The sequence below is a fragment of the Amblyomma americanum genome, chromosome 2 (assembly GCF_052857255.1).
Source record: "Amblyomma americanum isolate KBUSLIRL-KWMA chromosome 2, ASM5285725v1, whole genome shotgun sequence".
Lineage (NCBI taxonomy): Eukaryota > Metazoa > Arthropoda > Arachnida > Ixodida > Ixodidae > Amblyomma > Amblyomma americanum.
This window is the reverse complement of record NC_135498.1, coordinates 146,311,302-146,319,475: the sequence shown is the minus strand read 5'-3', so window position 1 is coordinate 146,319,475 and position 8,174 is coordinate 146,311,302.

Below are 8,174 nucleotides of genomic sequence, written 5' to 3'. Positions count from 1 at the left end.
TAGCAATAAAGAATGCTTCGATTAATTCCCTGGCTTTTGTGTCTTTATTTCTTGATAAAATTCGCGCACCAGAAAAACATGGCTCACAAGAGCGTGACGGGCAAGACCTTATATGCTTAGGCAAATTTGGCCCTTCCTTATTTTGCTCCACATTTCTTTCATGTTCTTTCATGTGAAGCGGATAAGTAGGATCCTCAGGTCTGAGTTATGGAGTCAAATCCGCCTGCTAAATGATCTACGTGTATCCTGCCAAAAGCAATATCCTACCTGGCTCGCTGACAGAAATCTTCGCTCCGTGAAGACGTTAGCTTCCCAAATGACTGAACAACTTTGGGTGTGCATGTTAGACAAGCTGCTAAAGGAAAGAAGTATGAAGAAGAAGAATTGTGGGGGAAGTTTAGTGGTTGTGGGGGACATTCATCTGCCTGAGGAAGTGTCATCAGTGCTTCAAAAGGGGCCCAAGTTTGGACTGGAACCACAAGTGCCGCCTCAAGAACTGATAGCCATCAATCGTCGAATCGCCAGTAAGGCCAATCCAGAGGAGCATGAAAAGTGTCTACTTGAGGGCGTGGACTGCCTGCTTAAATCCTGTAACCGGGTACCTGTTCGTCATAAGAGAACTTCACCCCGAGCTATTGTGTCTTTCTTTAAGAGCAATAACCTAAAGCTTTTACAAGCAGATAAAGAAGGTGGATTTGTAGTTTTATCGGAAAATAATTTCTCGGAAAGAGCAACCCGGGCAATTGATAAGAATTTTTCGCCTCTCAAAGTGAAAGCGACAAAAGTTAAGAACAGAGCTGTTGCAATGTGTGAGCAGCTCGGTTTAGTCCGGTTGAGCAAACAGATTGCCAAATGCAAGAATAATGCATTAAATGTGTTCTTTTCAGTAAAAACGCACAAGCAAGGTATGCCCTTTAGAACTATCGTTACTGAAAAGGGGTCATGGCAGAGGCTGCTTAGCCGGTTCTTGGTAGATAAGTTGGGTAAGCTTGATATAGAAGACCCCTTTCTTACCAAAAAGTCCGATCAAGTGTGTGAATTCTTTGAATCGCATCGTGATGTTGGACGCGCCTTTTCGGTAGATGTTGTGGATTTATTTTATTCTGTTCCTCACGAAGCCTTGTTTACTGCTGTCAGAGATTGCATTGAAAGTAAAGACCCTATTTCCTTTCAAAATACTGCGGGTGTATCCATCGATGACTTTTTAACCCTTTTACAGTTTTATTTACAGTCTACCTTCGTAACTTTTGACGAGCAGTGTTTTCTGCAAAAAGCTGGCATATGTATAGGCTCCTGTGTTGCACCGGTTTTGTGTAATATTTTTCTTTCCCAAATGGATCAAGTTTTGAACCAGGTTTTACCAGCCAGCAAAGTTTTTAAAGTGTTCAGATATGTGGACGACTTTTTAATCATTCTTACCAAGGACGGAAGTTTAAACTTCGAAGAAAGTGTGCGTGATGTGTTATCCTTATTTAGACAAAATGTAAATGGCTTAAGTTTTACTTGTGAAGTTCCTGAAGGTAATGTTTTACAGTTTTTAGATGTTAGTTTTGATTTTTGTGAGGAACAGGTTTGTTGGGCATATGCTCCGCGCGTAAAAAAGGGGCTTCTGCCATATGATTCTGCTCACTCCAAGCTAAGAAAAAGGGGGATTGCTACACTCTGCCTCGAATCCGCTATTAGAAAATCATGCTCTCACAAGATGCAACTAAGTTTCCAAAACCAATTGGCTAGGCTGTCTTCAGCCGGGTTCCCTGGTTCGCTCGTAACGGCGGTCGCAGAAAGCCTACTACAGAAAATAAAAAGAAAGGCTGTGAGAGCTGGCCAAGATGTCCCTCGAGAAGAGGTGGTGCGACCCGTGGTGGTGCCCTATGTGCACAAGTTATCCCACAATTTGAAAAAAGTTGCGAGCAGGCATGGTGTGCCGCTTGTCTTTTCAGCCCCAAAAAAGCTCGGAAGTCTTTGTTCTCGCATTGAAAGAGAACGAAATGATGAGAGAGGGTGTGGCACCAAACATGGGCGATCGTTCATGAAGTGCACCGAAGGTGTGGTCTATGAAATCCCCCTCTCGTGCGGCCGCTCCTATATAGGGCAAACTGGACGCTGCGTTAATGAGCGAATCAGGGAACATGAAAGAAATGTGGAGCAAAATAAGGAAGGGCCAAATTTGCCTAAGCATAAAAGGTCTTGCCCGTCACGTTCTTGTGAGCCATGTTTTTCTGGTGTGCGAATTTTATCAAGAAATAAAGACACAAAAGCCAGGGAATTAATCGAAGCAGTCTTTATTGCTAAGAAAAGAAGCATGTGTGTCAGCGACACGTCCATATCATTGTATAGGGCAGAGAACGATTTTTTCACGCGTTCGCTGTCATATCAGATTGGAACATGATAGTATTCCTTGCGTGTCAGCTGGTATATATATGTTTGTCGTGCCCTTGAATAAATCAGTTGTGAGTGGCGCTCCGTCCCGTTTATCTACCTTGTGGTCTGTCTGTTTTCGCGCCTGTAATCCAAAGATGTACACAACTTGCCCAGCAAGACGTTCTTTTAATCGCGCAGTTTTGAGCGGCTATTGGAAATAGACAGGGATATGCTGAAAGCAGAGCAAAAGAATGACCCTAGTTTGAGGCGCCTGCATGCTACCGCGGAAAAGGGCATAGCGAGGCGTAACATCACGATACTCGAAAAAGGCGGACTGCTGTACAGGCACTACAGAGATCGCAAAGGCAAGACGTTTGATCAGCTGGCGATTCCGGAAAAATACCGGGCGGACCTTCTGAGATTGTGTCATGGGAACAGCTGGTCGGGACACTTGGGGATCAAGAAAACGAAAGAGCGACTTTTAATGGAGTACTACTGGACAGGGTGCTTCAAAGACGTGGAGCGGTACGTGAAGTCGTGTGACGCATGTCAACGAGTCGGGAAACCAAAAAACAAAATGGAAGTGCAGTGGGAGGGTCCGGTGGAAGTTCAGCACAGGCTGTCAGAAACAAACTACGTCTTGAAAAAACCCGGCAAGAGAAATGAGGTTACAATCTACCACTGCACTTTGATGAAACCTTATGTAGGCAGGGAGGAGGTGGTAAATATGATGTTAAACGCACCCGAGGAAGTACAGGCTGATCTACCTGAGTTAGCAACAGACCGCGATGCGGATTGCAGCGTCCAGGACATTCTTGCGCGCTCTGCGAGGGCTGATGTTCTGAAAGAGGAACAGGTAGATGAACTTAAGGGTCTTTTGGGGGAATTCAAAGCTATGTTTAGCAGTCGGCCAGGGAAAACTGACCTGATCACTCACGAGATCGAGCTGACCTCCTCCGAACCAATCAGGTCAAAAGCTTATCGAGTGTCACCACGTTGTTGCAATGCAAGAACCGGAAGACAGGATACTGTGTGGATATGTGCTTAACTCTTTTTCGATCATGGGAGAAATGCCCTTATTTTAACGATAGCATATAGGGTCCCATGTCGGAAAAAAGCCGGCATTGTTGTTGGCCATGAAACAAAAATCCGCGAAAAACCAAAAGTTGCCTCCATACGCTATATGCGGACGACATAGCAATATAGACGCACACAGGCAACAATGGGGAAATAGAACAAAATCTGCAACCGGGGATCGATATTGTCCAGGAATACGTAAAATGGGCAGGGTTATAATGCTCGCCAAGCAAATCCGAGCTTCTGGTGATCCGAGGGGCGAGGAAACGCGATACGAACGCAGAAGACATTCTCGTACAAGTAAATGAGACACTGGTAGCCACAGTTGACAAAATCAGGGTCCTAGGTCTGATAATACAGGACAATAGAAAGAACACAGAGACAATAAACAGTCTTAAGTCGACAAATAACATGACAGCCAGGCTCATAAGGCAAATAGCTAACAAAAGACTGGGAGTCAGAGAAAGATCTCTGCCAAATGGTTCAGGCATTTGTGATAAGCAGAATAGTGTACACAATCCCCTACCTCAAGCTAGGGCTGGCGGAAAAGCACACAATAGACGGGATCATAAGGCAGGCATATAAAGCAGCCTTGGGGCTGCCCCACTGCATCCCTACGGAAAGACTTCTTAAACTAGGGTTCTACAACACCAGCAAGGAACTATGCGAGGCACATATATTTGCGCAATTAAGGAGGCTTGCAACCGTACCCCTGGGAAGGAAGGTCGTGAGCAACCTAGGACTACATGATAAAATCCTGGAAAGAAACGCAGAGGCAAAATTACCGACCGAACTGAGAGAATTACTTACTATTAAAGCAATTCCAAAACATGCACCCTGCTTTTCACGAAAGCAGGAGGAGAGCAAGAGCAAAGGCCCTTGAAGCCAAGCTAGAAGACTCGGAATACACGGCCTATATAGACGCGGCGGAATACGAAGCAGGAGACTCCGTTGTTGTCGTGGGCGTGAATGACTCGGGGTGAAACATTAACGGCCGGTTCAGTCAAAGCAAAGTACTCGGGGACAGCGGAGGAGGCGGCTATCGTCATGGCAATGGCCAGCACCAAAGCAGTCACTATAATTAGCGACCCCAAGGTGGCTATAAACAATTTTGTGCTGGGTATGATCTCCCAGGAGGCAGAATCAATCCTAAGACATCAAGACTGGGACCATAGAGAGGTGGAACTAATATGGGTGCCGGCACACTTGGGGAACAGGGGAAATGAGTTGGCTTACAGTATAGCTCGAGGTTATGTCAGCTGAGCAGCGAGCCGGGTTGAGTTCCCAAATTTCACGAGATGCGTTCATATCCTTTCACGACTACACCAATCAGTTTAAACTGGAAAGGAGGATCTATTTGCCACCAGACAAAAAGCCCGACAAAAGCCAGGACGTAACATGGCGTCGGCTCCAGACGCAAGCCTTCTATAGCCCGGCGAGACTAGCACACACGTATCCAACGCATTACAATCCGACTTGCAAAGAATGTGGCGAGATAGCCGGATACGACCACATTCTATGGAGCTGCAAAAAGCCACCGTCACCGTCGGACCTACTACCAGTCCCTTCTCTGGAGCCGTGGGGGGCTATACTGGCCAGCTCAGACCCGTTGATGCAAGTCCGCGCCACTGAGTGGGCTCACAAGATCGCCGAGAACCACGGGCTCGAAGCCATCTAGTATAGCGCCCACATAGGGCTGAATGCTGACAATAAACGTTTTCCAATCCAATGCCACCTGCCAAGGTAGGCAGGGTAAAGGTTGCGATGCAATCTTTACCCTGCCCTGTGTGGTGCATAGCAAGGGCACAGGATTTCAGTTCCCATATCTCTATCTGACATGGGTTTTTTCGCGGATTTTTCGCTCGTGGCCAACGAAAATGCAGGCTTTTTTCCGACATGGGACCCTTATCGCTATCATGTTAAAATATGGGCGTTTCTACCACGGTAAAAAAAATGTTAAATAAATATCCATACAGTATCTTGTGTTCCCAGTTCACGCATTGCAGCAAATAAGTGGTCACTGCACGTGCTATCACAGCAATTTGGCGGCCGCGGCAGGTTGCCACCACTTATAATTGACCTGTAAGGAAGCCTCACGGCAGGCTAGGCAGAGCAACCTGGGTCGCACAGGCCCCATTGGCAGATACTGCCACCTGCCGGGGCAGTGGTGCATTGCCTGACTACTGCACGACTGCACCAGGACTGGTATGAGGCCTCCCTGCATTCTATGAATCTCTGACGTAGCACATTTGTAACACTCTCGCGTTCTACACTTAAAGATGAAGCTTAGGCGTCGCTCCAGTTTTTCTTGGTTTTCAAAAGAAACCTGCTCATTTTTTAACATTTTGAACTTTTGTTAAAATGTTTAAATAGATCCTACTGCCAAACCCAGGCATTATGTAACAGTTGAACAAAACTTGCAAACACATGCATTCAAGAAGAAACAATTTTAAAGAAACTTTAGAATTTTGCAAAGTGTGTATCCAATAGCAAATATGTCCAAAAAAATTCTGGCTTGAGCAGTCCCCATGTAGAAAACAATCGCTTACGACCCTATAGTGGGAAAGGGTACTGAGAGAAACAGTCGGGCGAACCTTTCACAACACAGGCAGTATCAAATTCTGCCCAAATGATGTGCAAACCCTGAACAACCAGATGGCTTTCACCACCAAGCTCAAGAGCTACGAGAAGAAGGCCATTTTTTCAAGGCCTTGGGATCGCGAGGCGAATTGCGGTGCACACTGCAAAACAAAAAAAGTTCTGGCTTTCAACATAGTCAAACCAAGAAGACGTGCAAAACCATGCATTTAGCCCGATTGATTCATGGTTTTGCTTTGCTGGGTCGTCGGTACGTTTGGCGACAATATTAGACTCAGGTTAAGCTCTGGTCCAGGTTATCTGATCTGTTTGCGCCACAGATTGAGGTTGATGAAGACAACGATGTGCATTGCACAGCCCGACAGTGTCTTGTAGTTTAATACGAGGTGTGATCAGCTGAGGGAATAGCATAGTGTTGTCGTGCAGTGGCCGGCAATGGCGATCTGTTCACGCCATCACAAATTCGAAACCCAGTCGCGGCAATATTTATTTTATTTCTGCGGCCTCAAGGTTGGATGCTACAAGTTTCTTGGTTGGGTTTGACCTTGTAAAGTAGTGCTTTCGCACTAAAAAGTAAAGCTGACTATGAACATAGAACATGTCGCGGCTCGCTCAGGAAGGAAACAGAATAAGCGTGCAGTGAGAATTAGTGACGGGAAGAAAAGGGCAAAGGTTACTAGGGCAGCGCGAAGCACGAGACAGCGGCTCCAAGAAGCAGAGGTGCGGCGACACTGTGAGGACAGTTTTGCTGCGCCTTACTGTGTCGCACACGCTTCCTAACTATTCTCTTAAAGGGGTTCTGAAAGGGGCTGTAATAAGGTTGCGGTATGCCTGGGATGCTAAACGACGCCGCTTCACGAATATCGTCCAGCAAGAATATTTTTAATGCGCTTTGTAGAAACATTATTATCTGTAGTCGAAATCTGAATTTCAGCGTATTTGCTCCTTTCCCTCTCCTCTCGTCATTTTTTGCACGCTGGAAGGTCTGTGTTCCTCCGCTGGCCCTACCGCTTGGGGCGGAGCTTGCTGACCCGCCAGAGCTATGCGGCTTATTTGCTGTGGCCATGGTAGCTGCCTGACACCTGAAAGAACCTAATCAAGAGCCATCTCTCCGCATTTATATACAGGTGCATGTGAGGAGGAGGGTATGAGCGTGAAAAATCGCCGGAAAGGGCTCGCCAACTTCCGTGTGTGATTGTGGGTTCTCAACTGCATGTAGAAGTGTATTATCTGGCTTAGGTATTCATGACGACCCAATGCAGTGATTGAGCGAGTTGATAAGCTCTCCTCGAAAGATGTTTCAGAGCCCCTTTAAATGACACTTAGGGCGCGTGTTCACGCGAAGCTTTTCTTTTCAAATGGAATCAAACTTTCGTTATATTCGTAGCTATGTTGCAATTGTACAAATGCTGCACTTCTACAAGACGAAAATGAAATCGAAAACTTGATAACATGAAATGCAAAACTGAAAATAATTACGACATAAAGGGACGATGAGAGCAACGTTGAAGACATTTCTGAGTCCTTATTTTATAAACATACAGAGTGTGGTTAATAAGTAGGCAGTTAATTACCAAATAACGTCTTGAAGCCAAGGACATCTCCAACAACTGATATAGCAAAGATTTTTGCTTATATAGACAAACATTGTCAATTCTTGTACAAATATTCTTGCTTTACTCTCAGTAGCTAATAATTGTAAGGCATAATAAGTCTAAAGGCTGGCAGTAGCTTTTTTAGGTTGAAGGACATCATTTTTGTCATATTAACACCACTGGCATCTGGCATCATAAAACCTGCTTTCCTGATAGTTTCATTTCCAGCTGTTACACCTTAGATACGTGGTTGAAATTGGAAATTTGAAGCTGGCTGTAGGTAATAGTTATATCAGCTTCTAGACAGGAGTGGTGCAAATGCACATATTATTTTAGCAGTGAATCGAATATGTTCTAAAAATTATGCATAGTTTTCCTATAATTATTATGAGCAAGGCTTCTTCAACGACTCTTTCAAAGACGGGGTGCACTCCTAACACCACACAGCATGCTGCTGCAAGTGCTCTGTGCAGGTTGGTGTTTCAGCACCTAGATGGGGTCCAGTTCTGTGGCACTATTCATAATGCTCATTCACTGCATTTA